This window comes from Rattus norvegicus, chromosome 7 (assembly GCF_036323735.1).
Source record: "Rattus norvegicus strain BN/NHsdMcwi chromosome 7, GRCr8, whole genome shotgun sequence".
NCBI classification, from domain to species: domain Eukaryota; kingdom Metazoa; phylum Chordata; class Mammalia; order Rodentia; family Muridae; genus Rattus; species Rattus norvegicus.
The window spans coordinates 73230098-73249586 of record NC_086025.1 but is presented as its reverse complement, the minus strand read 5'-3'; the positions used below and the strand labels follow the sequence as shown (position 1 = coordinate 73249586).

Here is a 19489-nt window from a genome sequence, read left to right as displayed (position 1 = left end):
TGAGCTCCAGATTGTCCTTGTTCTATCATGTCACTCTTGGAAACATTTCTCCTTGCTGATAAACATATTATGAAAGTATCATGCAAAGCATTTTCATATTAGTCAGGGGTTCTATCTATGGAAGCAACTGTAGATGAAGTTAGTTTCAGAAGTTACAAACCCTTGTAGCAGTGTTTTCAAATGTACATTGTACTCAGCCGACTTGACATTCCTCCATGTTTCCCTCCCTCCTCTAGCTGAGTCAGGTTTCCTTCTATTTCTGCGGATGCCCTATAACTGGATGCTGTCTGGAGAGTGAGTCTTTGTGGCTGCATTGCTAAATGTCAATACTGCATTCACTTCTCTAGTACGCTCATTTGTGATTAAATTGTTAGGATTTCTACTTTTCAAAGATTGTCTGGTGAGCCACATGAACTTTTGCCTTTCTTGACCTTGGAATGTGGCCTGCCCTTTTTGTAAACCCCAGCAATCTATTTCCTAAAGCCTGAGATATCATGCTGCTTGTCTCCTACAATCCCTCCGTCTCTCCATCTTCCCTTCCCTCCCTCCATTCCCACTCCATCTCTCCCCAAATATTTACTGACTCTTATGCTATTTCTTATGGCATCCCTTTCTCAAAACACCTCTTTCGTACTTTGGTCCAGGACATTGTCCACTTTTTTTCTCTCCTTGTTCCTTCATGTTTCTGAATTGTCAGCAACTCTAAAATTCATCCGATGCTGTGTGTGTGTTGTTTCTTTTTCTTTTCTCTCTTTTTTTTCATTCTTTCTTCTTTTGTAGAAAAGAAAGCAACAGACATTCCATCGAGTGCATTCCACCGCCCCCGCCCCCTTCAAGGCCACGTTAGTAATCTGCCTTCAGTAACCTTAATCCATGTCTTCTGTCTGGTGTGTTGGTCTGCAGAACACCTTAGGAATATCACTTCTAATTCTCTTCATCTTCTCATTCCTAGGAGGAGAATTTACAAGTCCATTCTCTCTGCAGGAGGGAAAACTCTCCAAGCCACTTCTAGAGATTCATGTGCAGAGAGACTGAATGCTCTGAAGGGAAAGCGCTTGAAGGCCAGTAAAAAACTGTATCTTCTGACAAAGAAGCAGAAGGAACACATTATTTTCTCTAGAAATTTCCTCATACCCAGTGATACCCTTGTGCTCATGGTTGAATGAAAACACATGCTTATCTAATGAAAACAATTATTTAAAGAATTATGCAGTGAAACACAGGGTTATAAAAATCAACTAATAACAGAGCTCTGACAGTCAAGCTGAAATGACATTGTCTCAGCTCCAAAGCTTTCTGTCTATGGACTTTGTAATTTCTACTCTGTGACAGATGTTCACATCTGTAAAATGGGATTATTACTAGTACTTATCTCATAGTATTTGTAAGAATTGTTTTCACTTGATAAGAAGACATTAATGGGGTTGGGGATTTAGCTCAGCAGTAGGGCGCTTGCCTAGCGAGCACAAGGCCCTGGGTTCCAGCTCCGAAAAAAAAGAAAAAAAAAGACATTAATAACTGTTCACCCCATAGGAAGAAACAATCTAGACATATTCGTTACAAGAAAGATATAATAAAATTGTTTCTTTCTACAGAAGGGCATAAGATATAAACTATAATGTCATGTATACATAAAATATGTACAAAACTAGAAACAAACAACATTTCAAACACTGGAACCAAGGACTTGACTGTGCTCATGTGAGGCAGCTACATGTGTCTAAATGGTAAGGAAAAGTTTCTCCAAAGTGTCAGGCTCACAATTGCATCAGAATGACGTGAAGGTAGCATCAATTCAAACACACGAGAGGAGACATAGGCAAGGTTAGATAGTAATAAACTACTGCACAACCAAACATTTCCCGTGAGGGGACACTGCCTAAGTGTTTGATCTGACTATATATCTTCTATTTGGGTGTTATTGACTTTCATTTAAAACCAAAAGATTCCCCTCGATCATCCCCTGTAATACCATTCAATCAATTGCCGGCTCTTAAGCTTTTGCAAAGTGGAAGCTGATGTTTCCCACATCCACATTTTATCGCCATCACCGTGTGGCTGTGGCTGGATGCCATGCAGATGAATTTGAAGCTGCAAAGCATGTCCCTTCAATTATCTGTTATATGCCTCTTCTTCACCCAACCTGCTGACAAAGATGAGAATGCAAACAAATGAGATGAGTTGCAGCGAGGACACAGGAAGCCAAGAGAGTGAAGCATCTAATTGGAGGAGCATGGGAGAATGTTTAAAGTAAGTTTCAGAGCAGCGATAAGGACAAAGATGATGCTATCTCTTGGACAGAAGAAGCTATTAAAATACGCCAGCATGTCTTCAATCAATCAGAAAGCCCTTTTCCTGAGAACCATCTTCTGTCCATGTGCCACGAACAAATATAAATATTTTGGACTTCCTGCATCCTTTTCCCTGATAATGGGCCCTTAACTATAAGCTCTTCCCACCTCCAAGAAAGCTAAAAACAGTGATAAACATGAAAGACAGACACAAAGCCCTTTCCAGATGAATTATTGAGTCCCACAAAGAGTTTTTCGTGCTATTCAGTTTCTAGGTTCTTAACTTTTTTCAAAAAGGGGGACATTTTACATAGTGCACCTATAACTTAAACAGGAACATATAAAAGTTGAACTCATGACCTCTCTGGAAGGATTTCTTTTGATGTATGTTAAAATTCTAACCACACTATCGTGCACAAATTTGTATTTCATATTTGGTATTTTAAAGCCTCTTGAAGGAGTAATTTTGCAAGATGTAAACATGTAAAGCCATATTTTGACTTTAATCTTTGAAACGCAATAGGAGCAACTGTGTACATACAATTTTAAGACAACAATTTGTCTAAATAAAACAGTTTAAAATGCCTATATTAACAGCAATGCTTTTCAAGAAAGAAAAAAAGCTATGAAGTCTTAAAGATTACAATTAAAATGAATAGTTAAACACAAGCTTCTTTACTGTTATAAGAATGAAGTTTCACAAGCTCCTAGTACCCTTCTGCAATTTTAAATAACATTTTCTGGATCCAAACAAGAGATGTGTCAATCATCTGAAGCATAATAAGCCAGACATTCTCTTTTGTGTTAAATAAATAAACTGAAGCAAAATTCTTCTTGGGCAAAGGTGAAATGAAGTTTAAGTGACCATATTCATGAATAAAATTACTATGAAACACAATTAAATACATTTTTGCTTCCATTATAATGACAACTTTTTCATTATACCTATATTTTAATTTATAATTGGAAATTGAAATCCTCATACTCAGATTGATCCCATCCTGAGCCTTCCTTTGAAGTTTGACCTTAGAATTTGTGCAATAATATCAAGTAGATGATAAAATTACAGAGGAAATTGTGTAATAATAACACTGCTCGGGAGATCTTGACTAGCCTGGCCATGATTCTTGTATCTCAATCTGGCCTTGCTTTACATAAGGAAATAATACTCCTATCTATTTAAACCTCATGCAATCAAAGTGTTAAAGTACAGATCTGACTTAATTAAATGGCAAGACCCAACAGGAAGACTCCAATCGACATGAAAAATATTCTTGTTTCTCTTTCTAAAGTCACGTGGACTCTGAGTAACTCAGGGTCAGCACCAGCAATCCAGTGGGTACTGGCTGCTTTTCCAGATAATAACTCAGGAGTTAAAAAGGACTTGGCTATCATTCACATCTAGAGAAACTGATGTTGATGCACTTACCGACCTTAGGTGTACTCATGGCTGTGGTATATCACTATGTATAACAGGAAAGACAGGTTCACCTGGATACAATCGGATGGTCTCACTAGAAAGGTGGCATCAGCACTGTGTCCGCTGACTAAAGATTATGTCTCTAGTCAAATGTGCTCCCACACAACAACAGGACTTGACACTAAATTCAAGACAATGATGGTCGAATCAGACTCAACTTATTCTAGGACTTGGTTTAACCAACCCTCTTCATTGATTTCTACAAAATAAAAATGCCTGTGCCTGCCATAGAATTCAGAATAATTACAATCTGGAATTTCCCCTCCATATTATTTCATTTGTCTAGAAGTTGGGGCGTAAGTGGGGAGGGGCACCAGGCAAGGGGAGACACGTCCGTTGAACACAGCATTTGGAAGCAATTCTCTGCTTTAAAAAAGGCAAAGCAAATGCCTCCAGTGTTTGTCTGAAATAAAGAAATAAACAAATGCCACGTCGGGTGAATCACATCAGAATCTCAAGACAATTCCAAGACGAACCAACCGGGAGAGTAAATGACCTCTTCATCTGGGTGATAAAGTTCCAGCCAAAATATTCTCTGGGCCCGAGACGTGATTCATTAGAAATATGTGCATGGTGTGGCGCTCCCCTCTCTCTCTGGCAGAGTCCGGTCTGCACACTGATAAGAAGCAAATGCAAATGTCCTGATAAGAACTGAATGCAAATATTTATGATATGATATTCCCTGGGAATTATGTGCAGATAAAACAAAGTGTATTATTTTCCTGCTTCTCTTTCAGGTTTGCCAAAATGCCCTTTTTCGCTTTTGGAATTTGCATTTCTTCAAAATTGATTCGGCTTGCGTATTATGTTAAGCTATTTGTTTGCTAAGGATGGTAATTAGTTACTGTAATTACAGCAATGACAGTTGCTAAATTGTTTTTAAAGCATTACAGTGAGCCTGTGCCAGAAGATTGCAGTATTTTTTTGGATTTAAGCAAAGGCTGGAAAAACTCCCACTCTAGGGCCAGCGTGGGATTTTCAACTACAAAGCTGCTTTTCCTGATTGAAATTTAAAAAAAAAATCATTAATTTGCATTGATTGCAGGTGCTAATTTTACATTTAGGTTTAGTCGCATATCACAGAAATATTAGTGATAGTGGACCAGGGTATGAAGGAGACACAAGGGGACACACATCGTAAATAAAAGTGAAAGCTGATAGCACAAGAAAAAATGGAATAACTATTACTCGGAGCCTGTTAATTAAACTTTTTGCTTGTTTTTAGATAAATTAAAACAATTAAAAATGTTTCTCTGAAAGTCATTCTCAAACTTTTCTTAGCATTCCCAGGGAGAATGAGCAGGGTAGAAAAGAACAAATTTACCCAACTCTATTCTCGTCATACAAAAAGAGAGGGGGGTGGGGAGAGAGAGAGAGAGAGAGAGAGAGAGAGAGAGAGAGAGAGAGAGAGAGAGAGATTGTTTACCCAGTACTTTTCTTTTTTTCTGGTTTGATATAAAATGAAGGAAAGACCAGAGGCACACTATGTGTCTGAGAGAGTTCATATGATTTATGCTTTATCAATTGTGTCTTGGGGATTAAAGGTGGAAGCGTAGTTCTCTGCACCATTGTTTTTCCCAAGAATGTCTTCTCCTTGTACTTTCTGAAGCTAAGGTGGTCTGAGTGAGCTCAAGTTTTATCTATGGTCACTTAGAGTAAAAAATAATCCCAAGAGTGAATGCGTATTTACAGTTACAGATGCTTGTATTTATTTATCCCCATTCACAAATGCCTCATAAATAAAAATAAAATGTTCCTCTGTTCTCAATGTTGACCTTCCTCTGCTGAGAGAAAGCTAACTATGTTAGCAGAAACAAAGCCCAGAGTAGTTAACCCTGAGACCTCCCTCAATTCCATGCACAGCAATAGGTGTCTGGCGTGCACACTCTCGAAGAAGCGCAGGGTGTTACTATGGTCTTCATTTCATAGGGGGAAACTCTAAGCTTCAGATACATTACAAGACTGCCCAGCCTCCATCACCCAGTAAAACCTGAACCTGGCCTTCAAATGCAGGCATCCTGCATTCTCAATTTATGCTTTTATCTTAAGAGAATATAACCTCTTGTTCCAATCTAAATAAGGAATACTTCCAAAAGCCTTGAACCCCGCCCCCCCCCTTTTAACTGACAGCTGGACTGAAAGCTCAGTCATATCATCAAGAAAATGTCAAAAACGAAAATTTTATCTCTTTGTACTCCTGACATTTTAATCTATTTACTAATTATAGATGTAAATATAATTTCCCTAATTATAGCTACAATAATACCAAGGCTTAATGAGGAATTTGACTTTATACAAAAAGAGTCACTTTAAGGAATTGATTATTTCTACTCAAAAAGACTCAATGAATTTAGTGTGTAATTTTTTAATCACTTGAGAACTGTAAGTCATACCTGGCACAAAATGTTTTTGTAAGTATATGGAACATATAAATTTGTTGAATATGAATATATAGGATTTGAAAATGATCTTTTGCATTACATACTTAAGTTTAAACCTCATTCTATGCAATGACCTTATGCATAACCCCAATTATATATCTCTAATGTGGGAAGCAAGCGCTAAAATGTGTGAGGGTACACACAAAGGCACAAATCAATGTAGAGTGCCACAGAGTATCTCCAAAGAACACACTCAGATTCTGTTTATGACACCATCCCTGATATACACTTAGTACTTCAAGTTGAACTTTATTTCCTCCTGTTCTCTACCCAGGTAACACTACACTTTGACTTCTTGTAGCAACGGATGCAAAACTCATGATTCCTAGGTAAACCTGTCTCACTAAGTACATCCCTGACCCCCCCAGCAAACTGAAAGCTTTAGAAGGGTTTTTCTATCTTCTGGACATAGTACAGATGCTGTTCTATCATTGGCATCTAGAATTTTCTGAGTGAGTCACATTGAACTCATTCAAGCAAATACCGTGAACTTCCCCTGACTCAAAGAAGTGTTACATTACTCACATCTACAAGACAGCTAGGTCACATCAGGCTGTTGAGCTATTGGGCTGTGGCTTTTGTCTCACCTCAGAAAGCCCACCAGAGGACCACAACCATCTGGGTCACATTTTTTTCTTATGGTGAGGGTTAGAAGCTGCTAAAGGGTTAGATGGAGACATGGCATGCCTTTTAAAAACAAGCTTAAATGTGACATCCTTTTTTTGACCTATAGGTCTCTAAAGCAGACATTCTTGACCTGCTGGTGGTGACCCCTTTAGAGGTCAAACTACCTTTTCACAAGGGTGGCCTAAGACTATTGGAAAACACAGATATTTACATTATGATTCATAACAGTAGCAAAGTTATGAGGTAGCAACAAAATAACTTTTATGATTGGGGGTTCACCATGACATGAGGAACTGTATTTAAGGGTCACAGGAAGGTTGAGAACCACTGGTCTAAAGCAAGAGTCAAGCCCAGTATCAAAATGATGAGGAATAGGTGGAGAAGCACATGATTTTCAAGCAATAATGCAATCTAATCTACAACGAGCAGCAAATGCTTACAAATGACATACATACGGTCTAACCAAGAATCCTCTCTCTTATGTAATAGTACTTGAAACACTGAATTTAAAACAAACAAAAATTACAAACTTATTCTAGTATCAAATTCCTATTGATTTTAGTGAGATAAACTCAAATGATAAGGATTTTCTTTACAGGTTCAAAATAATCACACAAGAAGCTGTAGTTTAACGTGTTTTCCTGGTTCTGCTTGGAGAAGTAAGAACCCAGTTTTGCCATGCTTGGAGGCCATCGCTCAACTCCTCTTCTATTTCCTGCTTCTGGTCTATACCTCTTCCGTCTTCCGGCCTACATCTCACTTGCTACATTGTATCCAACTTTGTAGCTTTTCCTTAAGACTCTGCCTCAAAGCATTTAAAGGTAATAGCTGTATTGGAATTGCTTCTTACCATCAATCAATCAAAACGGGCAAAAAAATCTTGTTTCCTTAGAGGACAAATACTGGCAAATTCCCCGATGAAGGAGAAAGACATGGGTTCATGCCCCCACCCCCACATTTCTCTACCCCCCCAACTCCAATCTGCAAACACATCAGAGTCAATTTAACTAAACTGTATGAGATCAAAGACAAGCTCTGGAGAGTGTGAAGTCAGGCTTCAAATATCAGCTAAGCACAGTTTGGTTGCAGACAGGAAAGCGTGCCTCCTGCAGTGAGACATCTTTCTTGTCCAGACTTTCAAAGAGTGTTATTCATTACTAAGTTTATGGTACCCACACTGGGAGCACAGTTCATGACTTCAGAGTGTCTGCCCAGTTCATAGGGAAGTTCCCCTGTCAGTACTTTATCACTACAGATTTGGTCTTGGTGAATGTAAACTAGATCTTTAGCCAATCTGGAACTGGGCTTTGTTACAGGCTGACTGGAAACGCTCACCCTGGAGCCCAGAACTTTTGAAGTTCTCACTTGTGTTTCACCATTACGAAGACGGTTTATTTTAAACTATACTGTAAAAACTCATGTATACTTAGTTCGTTTAACTTACCTGCTTAACCCGATTCCACGGAGGCAGAGAAAGTTGTGGTATAGTAGTATCGAAGTGTGCAAAAAGATCAAACTTTGGAAGGCAGTTTAGTGGACTACGAAATGGGGTGAAAAGAAATGAGAGGGCATCCAACACCTTCAGATGCAACAATAACTCTTGTCTTCAAGTTCCAGATGGCAAAATCAAGATGCAGCAACATGGCTCAGCCAGTAAAGGCACCAGCCTGATGAACTCACTTCTCAACACACACAATGGAAGGAGAGAACTCACTGTAGCAACTCATCCTGACTGCCGCATACATACTATGGCACACACACATGAAAATGTGCACACATACTCACACGTGTGCACGAACGCACAGACACACACATACACACACACACACACACACACACACAGGTGAAAGGAGCAAAAGCAGCCAGTGGATACTAATTAAGAAACTCTCACAGAAATGGAGAGAGAGAGAGAGGGAGGGAGGGAGGGAGAGAGAGAGGGAGGGAGGAAAGAGGGAGGGAGATGAATAAATGTATAAATAAGTACAATTGTAATTTAAAATGAGGCTGTGATGACATTAAGATCTCTGCATTTCATCCCTTACTTGATAGATGAACGTAGTCCACAGACAGACTTAGCCCAAGCCAGAATCCAAAGAATGTTTGAGACCCACTATCCTGCATCACTGTAGGCTTTGACTTACTCTCAGAAACATCAAAATCAGGAAGCAAAGAGAATCAAGGTGTGATTGTGCAAACCTTCCAATGTTTTAGAAATGCAGGAGGCTCAGGGAGAGAGAGAGAAAGGAAAAGGAAACATAGATATACCAAACAAAAATTTAGCCTCTTAAACCTAAAAGAAATTAACACAAAAAACAAGCAAGCTAACGGGCTAGATGTTATGAATTATAAAAGAACTTCAGTCCTGCTCAAGTAAAATTTTTGCCATATTTCAGGCTCTGTTACCTTATAATCACTGGGGTAGAAATGTATTCATCTAATGAGATACAAGCCAGCAGTTTGTGGATGAATAAAAATAGGTTTTGAATCATACATGCTTTATAAGGCTACTTAAACTAAACCATGGTACACCTTCCTAATTCAAATGATGAAAGTGTCACTTGCTTCTGATCCCAGCCTATTTAACACTACACTGAATCTGAGAATCTCAGAACAAATGATGCATAGGGCAAGGTTGCATATGCTGACAAACCACTCCTGTTGACATTAGCAATGGAAAGAATTGGGGTAGCATTTAAGCCAATGAAAGCATAGTTATATTACCCAGCCAAGGGCAAACATGAGAGTTCCCTTACTATGGAGAGTAGGATGTTCCTTAGAATAGGCAGGTTCCACAGCTCCTCACAAGGGCGAAGGCCTGGACCACCGAGGCATTGGGATTCTCAGAGACAACCTCCCAAGAGAAGTCACCCCTCACCAATGCCTCTGGCCAGCAAAGCACTTTTATCATGTACAGAAAAAACTGAAGTTTCTAGAGAAAAATATATATAGCCACTTAAATAAATAAATACTTATTCATCGCAATTTAATATTAACTCAAGTTCAATATACTCTGCTCAGGTAAGATGGCTTAAAATCCCAGCAAACATTCATTCTAGATCTTCCTAAAGCTCACATCATTTCACACTCTGCTTCCTGGTATTCATAATTTCTTACTGTGTTCAGATCTCTTTTTTGTTTTGTGTGTGTGTGTGTGTGTGTGTGTGTGTGTGTGTGTGTGTTTGAATGTTCAACAAAAATAACTTATGAACTCTATCTTTGAGATAGTTTTGAGATTTTTACAGTCTGGAAGTGGACCACAAATCATGGTTGTTGAGTGGGGTTGAGTGGGGTTGAGGCAGGTGATTTGCCTAACATAAGCAAGTCGCTGTAGTCCACCCACCCACAAGGTATAAGACAATTTTTTAAAAATTATAATTTTGTTCTTGAGGTTTTGAAAAGTCTAATTTAAGAGCTATGTGACAAAACTTATATTTTAAATTCTGATAAGGCTTGTGGGGGAAGAGGTGGATGCTAAAAGCAACAAGGAAAATGTAGCTAGCAAATTTAGTAATATCCAGGACACAGGAGACAGAGGCTGGAGGCTAGCCTGGGGTACATTGAAAGAAGATGTTTCAAAAGGAAAGGCATGCGAAGTGACATGTGGAGTCTCTCCTGAGACATAAAGAATAACTACAGCACAATGAAATTCTCTGGTGTGGGAGGAAGGGTCTGTTCCAGTCATGGGAACAGCATACGTAAATACATAAATACACGTAAGAACCCCACCTACCTCAGCTACCCTGAAAGGTAAGGAGTGTTAAGGGCATGGCGTTAAGCAGGTGAGGAGCATGCGGTACCCGCCCTGAGAGTCAGCTGTGGACACAATGGTGCGGGAGGAAAAGCAAACCGTGGATAGCGCCATCTCTCACGGCAATGCAGGAACCAACGTCAGTGGAGCAGAGGCAGGAATAGCAGCAGGGTAGGTGTGCGATGCTTTCCTTAACCCAATTCTCCAAGTTGCGCTATTTTCAAATGAAAATACCAGGTTTGGGAGGAAACAAGAAATGGAGACAGGTGCGGAAAGCCAGAACAGAATGAAGAAAGGAAAGACGCTGACACTGCTCTTATTGGCTCCCACGCGCCAGAGAGTGGAAGTTGTCATTCTTGTCCTTGCTCTGAGAAAAAGTTGTGGAAACTGAGAATCAGTGATTTTTCTTGGAACCATTACTAATTGAGGTCTTGGGGCAAACTTCTCTGCTTCCAGATACAGAGGGCAGGTGCTTTCAGACAGTGACAGCCAAAAACTGTTTTCCTGAAGCAGCAGCTTCTAAGCCACGCACTAGCAGAAACACTTAAATGGCCATTTTAATCATGTGCAGGAGGCTGAATATTAATTAGAACGAAAGGAAGCAGGTTCTTTGGCCTGCTGATGCTAGAAGTACCAGGGGACAATTTGATGCAGGGGTACCACAGGGCCTGCTCATGCAGGAGTACCACAGAGTCTGCCGACAGGAGGGAGTACCACAGGGCCGGCTAATGTAAGGACTACCACAGGGCTGGCTGACACACAGGGGGCACTTTACATCTCTTTGTCTGGGAATATCCACAGAATGCCTTGTCCACCCCAGATTCATTTCATTTGGAATATGAACACGCTTTTATTACCTTTTGATGGCTACAAAAATCATACCTGTTTATGATGGAATTTGACATGAGAACAGAAATGCCTTTCACTGTCCCTGCATGTGTCATATCCAGTGAGTCCACAGGACAGTGGAAGGCCGTTCATGGAGCCAGATTGGCATCTGCGACTAGTGGAGATAGAAGCCTTCTTCCTGTGGGTATTACTTGTAGAAATCTGACAAAAGTTCTCAAAAAGAACGTCAAGGAGAGATGGCTCATAGTTTGGGGATGTTGGAGGAGACACTCGTCCTTGTGAAGTATATGAAGCCGCTTCTCCATAGCCAAAGTCAGCTCCCTCAGAACCCCATCGCACCTGAGGGAAGAGTAGTTCATCATCCCATCTGAGTGAAGAACAGTACCTCACGCTCCTTATCAGTCTCACGCAAAACTGGGATTAAATCATCAAAACGGTCTGGACCTTAAGAAAATAGATTGCAACAACTGTTGACAGGAAAGGGAGGCAGGGGCCACTGGCACCTGTCTCCAAGAGAACCAGATGGCATGCATGGGGCTGGGACACCTGATGGGCACGCTCACTACCAGGGCTCAGCCATCAGCGTTAGAGAAAAGTGAGCTAGGTAACCCAAGTAATCCTACCTATAACTTACTACATAGAAACTTAATGATTATTCTATCCAACTATGGGAGCCCAAATCATGTTTCTACAGATTAAAAATATTATTATGCAATGTTACCAAAGAACAGTGGGATTAAAATGGAAGTCAGATGCAGAAATGCAACAGAAAAAAATCTCTAGGGTCTAAAAGTGAAATAAAGTGTTTCTAAATAACCCATAGGTCAAAAGAATCCTCTACCTTCTCAGAGGAGACTGGGAGGAGGCCGAGGGAGGGGCTGTGTGAGGGGACACTGGGAGGAGAAGAAGGCTGTGATCAGGATGTAAAGTGGATAAATTAATTAATAGAGAAAAAAAGAACAATGATAAAACAAAAAGGAAAGCATGCTTAAGCTAAATAAAACTTAAATACAACTGATCAGAATTTGTGAATCATGGGGAAAATGTACTTAGAGGAGGAGTCATAATAATAAGCACATAAGAGATTTAAAACTTCAAAATCAATTTGTTCTTGTTTAGGGATAAAAATTTAGCATAGAATAAACAAAATAATAAACAATAAATTATAGCAGAAAATACCAAATTATAATTAAACCAAAAACTGTTTGGGGAAAACCCATAACACTGATAAGCCTCTTTCTAGGCTACTCAAGAAAGACAGGGACAACATGAATTCACAACGTTCAAGATGAAAAAGGCATGGCTGATGCTGAAACATGTATAGCAGAGGAACACTGCAAACAGCTATAAAATAAATATGCAGCTATGACTTTAACATGTTAGACAACGTGGACCAATATTTCAGCTATCTTAACTATAAAATGTACACGGGTTAGAGACATCATGAGTATCTACCTAAAGAAGTTAAATAGTATTTAATAACTTTGTCTGGAACTTTTTGTATGTATGTAATATTTCCATATGCAGAATGTAATAGCCTTCTCAAAAAAAGCTACCCAGAAAATTTACCAGCATCTAAGGAAGAGAGCACAGAAAATTTTCATAATCTCTTCTAGAAAAAAAATAAAGCAAAAAGCCTTCCAAACTGATTCTGCGGTCAGCCCTGTATTCTAAAAACATCAAAGAAAAACAACTATAAGCCACTATCTTTCACTAGCATAGATATAAAAATCTTCAAAAAATTAACAAGTCTCACTCCATCATATATAAAGATCCTTTCAACCTAAAGTAAACAGTCCTATGGAATATAAAAAAATAATAATTGGACTCCACAAGTAAGTCAAAATGTGTAATGTAAACCTGTGTGTGTGTGTGTGTGTGTGTGTGTGTGTGTGTGTGTTCAGAGGCAGTATATCAACCCATCTCAAAGTGTCTTGCCCTATCCACATAAGCCTTAACACACATATACTGTTCAAAAGTTGTTTGTATAACTTTATGAAGTATGAATGTACTGGTTTCATATTAACTTAACACGTAGTAAAGAGCCTTTAAATGTTAGTCATAAAAATATTCACTGAAACTCAAGTGTGGTGCATTCATTTCTATGCTTCTCCCTGTTCATTCTGCACTAAGAAAGAATCTTCTTGCTGCTCTCAAACACATAAAGGCTGCCACCTACCTGAAAACCCTGCCATCCCATCTGCCTTGAAAATTCTTACCCAGACATCATATGTCCACCCATGCCCCCTTTAACTCCCTTCCTCAAAGATCACCAGGAAGCTGACCCTTCCCACCATGATGAGTGTTAGAACCTGCTGGTCTTCATCTCCTTATGAAAAGACGTGTCACCTGCTTTTTACAATTTCCTTATCTGTTGTGTTAGCCTGCTTTACATTAGTATAATTCAATGCTTGGGATAATCAACTTATGAGAAGATGATTATACTCATGGTTTTAGACGTTTCAGTTCATGATCATTTGTTTTTATAACTGTGCACGAAGCCACATATGACACCGGGGCATCAAGAGCAAAGTCTCCACCTATTTACCAGGAAAGAGAGAGAATGAAGAGCCAAAGTCCCTCAAACCATTAGTAACAAAACTACAAGTCTCTTTCTGTCCCTCTCACACACATACTAGACACACACATACAAACATTCTTACACACGCACTCAGGCACATATACACACACATGCTCAGACACATACATATACACAAACATACACACACATGCTCAGACACATACATATACACAAACAAACACACATGCTCAGACACATACATATACACAAACATACACACTCATGTTCAGACGCATACATATAAACGCACATACACACATATGCTCAGACACATAAACACACACACACACACACACACACACACACACACACTCATATAAACACAGAGAGAGCTATAGATAGAAAAGCTGAGTAGCATGGTATCACATAAGGCTGGGTTCATCTCTTACAGTCCGAGAACAATGTGTTCTTGGCACTGGATTCATTGCCTCTGATGTATGGAAGGATAACTCAGCAGCTGTCTTGCCAAGCTGACTGAAATGGTCCTGATCAAAAGCAGAGGAGGAAAGTCCATCCAGTGTACCCTATAATTAATATCAGGCAGGTTAAAATGTCTTATAAGAATTACAATACTATTAGAAATACTACACTTTAAATGAATGGCATAGAGGATGAGATCAATATTTCTCTTCCTTATATCACATTGTAATCTTACAAATAATGAGATATGTCACAAGGCTTAATACATTTAAAAGGGTTGAAATCATACCAAGCATGTCCCTGATCAGAGTATTACAAATAGCAATCAGCAACAGAGAAAAAGTTGGCAATCCATAAAGATTTGGCAATTAAACAACAGGTTTTTAAATAACCCATGGGTCAAGGAAGACATTAAATGAGAAATTAGAAAGTATTTTCAATTATCTAAAAATAAATACTAAATACTAAAGCAAATTTAAAATATTTGCAAATTAGCATCACAAACAATAGCGAGCGTGTTTGGAGTATTTACTGTGTATCTGGTGCTTTTTACATACTGTCTTCTTTCAAAAACTTTGCATATTTAAAAATCACTTCTACCCATTGAAAGCTATAAATGTTGAAACACAGGCCATGCCCCAAGGAAGTAGAGGAGAAAGGCATTCAGACACGTCTGCCTGACACCGGACTCTTGTTTCCAATCAATAAAGCATGCTGACAAGGTAAATCCCTTAGGATCATTACTTAATTTTCTCAATGCCCAATAAACACATGAAAACATACCACCAAACAGGGAGTGGCACTTTGTTTCAAGAAGGCACCTTTTAATTTTTAAATTTTTAAATTCAGTTTTCCTAAGTATGAGGCTCTGGTAATAAGGACATAGTGAGAATGAGGAGAAAGAGGTGTAAAGTAGTTTAAGGAAATACACAGAGACATATACATTCACACACACACACACACACACACACACACACAAACACACACACATACAGAGACAGATACATACACTCACACATACACACAGACACACACACAGACATACACATTCACACACCCACATTCACATATACAGACACTCACACACATACATAGAAACACACATTCACACATGCGGACACAGACAGAAACACAACTCATACAAAAAGACACATTTATAAACGCAGACACTGACACACACACACTCTCACACTCACATTCACATAAACAGATACACGCACCCAACCACATTCACATGCACAGATACACACTCGAACACAGACACATATACACATAGACACAGATACCCGCACTTTCACACTCACATTTATACACACACACACACACACACACACACACACACACACACACACACACACAAACACACAACAAATTTCCCAATTTAAGGGAAAACCTTTTTCTCAGCTCAGCACCCCTCTGTGGCCTCCGCATCTGCTCCTGCCTCCAGGTTCCTGCCCAGGTTTCAGTCTCTGTCCTGACTTCCTTTGATGCTGAACTGTGATATGGAAGTGTAAGCCAAATAAACCCTTTCCTCCCTAACTTTCTTTTTGGTTGTAGGGAACCATTCTGAGCTACACAGTCACAAAGGATGTGGGGAGCGGGTGTGGCGGCAGTCCCAAGATGGCGCCCGGGACTGCAGTTATGTCTCATGACTCCCACCTGACTTCCTCACACACCTGAAACTAGCCACGTCCATTGTGAGAGCTGCGCAGGCGCACCATGACGCAAGATCAGGGACGTGGACCTATGAACTGAGACTACACAGTCTGAACTGAGGAGGCGGAGTTGAGGGAGGATATAAGGGAGTGTGCTGGGGGCTGAGGGGAGAGGGGGAGAGAAGAAAAGAAAAGAGAGATTGCTGCTTGTATGCAGAAAGAAAGGTTCCTGAATAAACTGCTTTGAGAAGAACGTCGTGGTGTCGCTCCTTTCTCTGGGATGGAGACAGAAGCGACATTTGGTCATGTTGTTTCATCTGTGTAGAAAGTTTATCAGAAAGAGCTAAATGGATTGCATTCAAAATGATGGGCACCTTTCTCAGTCCTGGTGAGAACAGTTTGTTTGTTTATTTGTTTGTTGTTAAACTTTATGCTCAAAAGTTTTTCATAAAGAAATGCCTGTTTCTACATAATAAAATCTAGTAAATCAGAGTCCTGTCTGCCACTTTGTGGTGAAGCAAGCGGGACAGCACTACAACAATTATGTTCATTCACTGTCAAGAGAGTGGAGCTGGTGATACAACAGTGCTGAGGACCAGCCTGAAGTAAGAAGCATATGCTTCCTCCTGTGGGCGTGGTGATGTCTGGGTCCGTGCTTCTGCTCATGGCCATGTCTGGGCCCGTGGCCCTACAGCAGCAGGGGTCTGTGACAATGTCCAGGACTGTGTTATTGCCAAAGTCATGTGGCCCTCCATGATCTGGGCTGCCCCACCACCTGAGGCTATATCCCAGGGCTGTACAGAACTATCCCCACCCCTCACCTTGGCAGTGCAGGAGAGTTGGCCCTAGAGGCTTGAATGTGGGAAAGTTAGTGGGCTGAGCAACTCAGCTTCCACCCAGGCCCAGATCCAGGGCTCTGAGCAGGCCCACCCCAACACCCTCCCCATCTATGAGCTGCTGGTCATACAGGGCTGGTCTTACAGATCCAAAGCCACAGGCTATGCATGACTCAGGGCAATAGCAGGATATCTGAGAGACGTCCCGGGAAGAGTCCAATATTGGTGGCATAGCAGAAGCCAGAGACCTCGTACTAGATCAAGGGCTGACTGCGATGAACTGTTTTGACAAAGGGGCCACTGTGTGGACACACTACAACATCCATGATGAGCTGTTTATGCTTGGTTGTTTCTTTTGCTCTGGGGGAGGTTGCAAGGATAGAAGGGCAGGTACAGAAGCACTGGAAAATGAGTGGGATTGCAGTATGTGATGTGAAAAATCAACAAAAAATTATGAAAAAGAAAAGCAGTAAATGTAGGAAGTTGGACATAAGCAAGAAGCATGTGATCCCACTCACGAAAGGTTTATAGGGACACCAGTCACACATCCTCTACAGGCCCCAGTGTGCTAAAACAGCTTTCATCTCATCTACTTTTCTGTGTTTGGAGCTCTGTTGTGGGAAGCATATTTTCAGAAAAGTTTTTTTTTAAATTTTGTAATTGTATTTATGTACAGAAAACTTAAGTGTACATTTAACCCAGCTTAGTGGCGAGTTCTTTAGCCTTTGCCTTTTCCAGCTTGGCAATGCAAGCCACAGACTTAGGACCCAGGACGTTGCCTCCCCAGTGGCGGTGGATCTCGCCATATCTGTCATTATAATTGGTCCTAATAGCTTCCACCAGCTTAGCCAGAGCACCCTTGTCTTCCGAGTTAACCTTCGTGAAGGCAACAGTGGTGCACATCTTCCTGTGGACCAGGCGCCCCAGCCTGGCCTTTCCCTTGATGATGCAGTAGGGCACCCTCATCTTTCGACAAAGGGCAGGCAGGAAAACCACCAGCTCAATGGGGTCTACATCATGGGCAATCACCGCCAGCTGAGCCTTCTTGTTCTCCACCAAAGTGGTGACTGTATTGACTCCTGCTCGGAGGACAGGTGGTCTCTTAGTTGGGACGTCCCCTTTGCCAGCAGCTTTCTTCTCAGTGCGGGCCAGCAGCCTCTGCTTCTTCTCCTGCTTTGTCTCTGGCCTGTACTTGTGGGCAAGCTTAAGCAGCTGAGTCGCTGTTTGCCTGTCCAGGGCCTGGGTGAGCTGGTTGATGGCAGGAGGTACTTTGAGCCGCTTATAGGGGATGGCTCTTTGCCGCTGCAGCCGGATGTAGCGGGGCCATTTGACGAAGCGCGTGAGATCTCTTTTGGGCTGGATGTCCTGCCCAATGCCGAAGTTCTTAGGCCTTTTCTCAAACAAAGGATTGACCACCTTTTTGGCCTCTTGTTTCTTGACCACGGCGGGGGCAGGGGTCACCTTCTTCCTCTTGGCCTTCTTTCCTTTGGGCATCTTGCTCGGCTGGAGGAGAGAGCAGAAAAGTTTTACAAAGCTCATTTTCAACAGCGCTGACAAAAGAAATAAATCTGTTAGGGCAGAGAATTCAGTGGCAGGTCTATAAACTCAGACTTCAATGGAATTTTCATAAAATTTACATTATAATTTGAGATTGGATTTGCCCAACAGTAAATGGAAAAACAATCCTCAAATTGCATGCAATACTTCAGTTTCTTTGCTGATGAATGCCAGGTCAGTCATCTCCTGCATGACATCTTCCCTGAGTTCCAGAGTTGTGTCTCTAGCTGTCTATCATCCATCCCTCTCTGACGTTCCACAAGCATCCGGGCCTCAGTGAGTTCAGTGAAGTAATTACACTGTCTTCACCTTCAAGCAGGACCTTTCTTCAAGGTTTCCCATTTCCACCAATAATCCACCATATAATGAGCTGAAGGTGTTTCTCATCTCTACAGGCTGGATCTTCTGTTCCCTCTTATTCTCTTGGTCCCTACGGTTATCATTATGAGTTAAAGTATTATTTTCCTAATTTTTGTCATGATGATTTCTTCAGAAGTATAATTAGGATGAATTTTAAACCATAACATGTGCTCAGTTGTAGGACCACACTGCTTTCTACCAGTGATTAGAGAGAGGAAGAGAAGGGAGCAGGAAAAGGAGGTAGAAGGAGATTGTGAGCTCCTTTAACGTCCCAACTGTCATTTTCACCTCAGTCAATGCTGTAGATTTCTTGACCTTAGCATTTCCATATCTACACAACATTGAACCTCTTGTTTTCTTCTGCCATGGTAACCAAAAGAGTCCTAATGAATGAAAAACTATCTGGTTATGATTCCAGGTATCTACTAGTGAACTTCAACTACATTCTTCTACTCCATGAGCTGCATCTGAAAGATGCATAGAGGTGACACCGTTGCCCTTGCAAGCACTGATTCCAGCCTATTTCTCCCTTTATCTACTAGGAGAGCCATGGCTCTCATCAGACATCATCAGACAACATCAGACGCAGGCCAAGGTTCTCGCGCGATCAGGTACATAAAGTGATTGAGTGCCCTGTGCACTCC

At 40.8% G+C, this 19489-nt stretch overlaps 1 long non-coding RNA gene across 13 annotated transcripts in view; it reads right to left on the bottom strand.

The window, feature by feature from the left end:
• The window catches only part of LOC103692893 (uncharacterized), a 66578-nt gene extending 50476 nt beyond the window's left edge, over positions 1–16102 (bottom strand). For 8 of the 13 annotated variants that reach the window (XR_010053365.1, XR_010053364.1, XR_010053361.1 and 5 more), the window contains exons 1-3: positions 1973–8273; positions 866–948; positions 635–771 (exon numbers count right to left, since the gene is read on the bottom strand). This is a non-coding gene — a long non-coding RNA (uncharacterized LOC103692893). The other 5 variants (XR_005487077.2, XR_010053363.1, XR_010053366.1 and 2 more) reach the window with 5 other exon arrangements.
• Positions 16103–19489: the final 3387 nt, after the last annotated feature.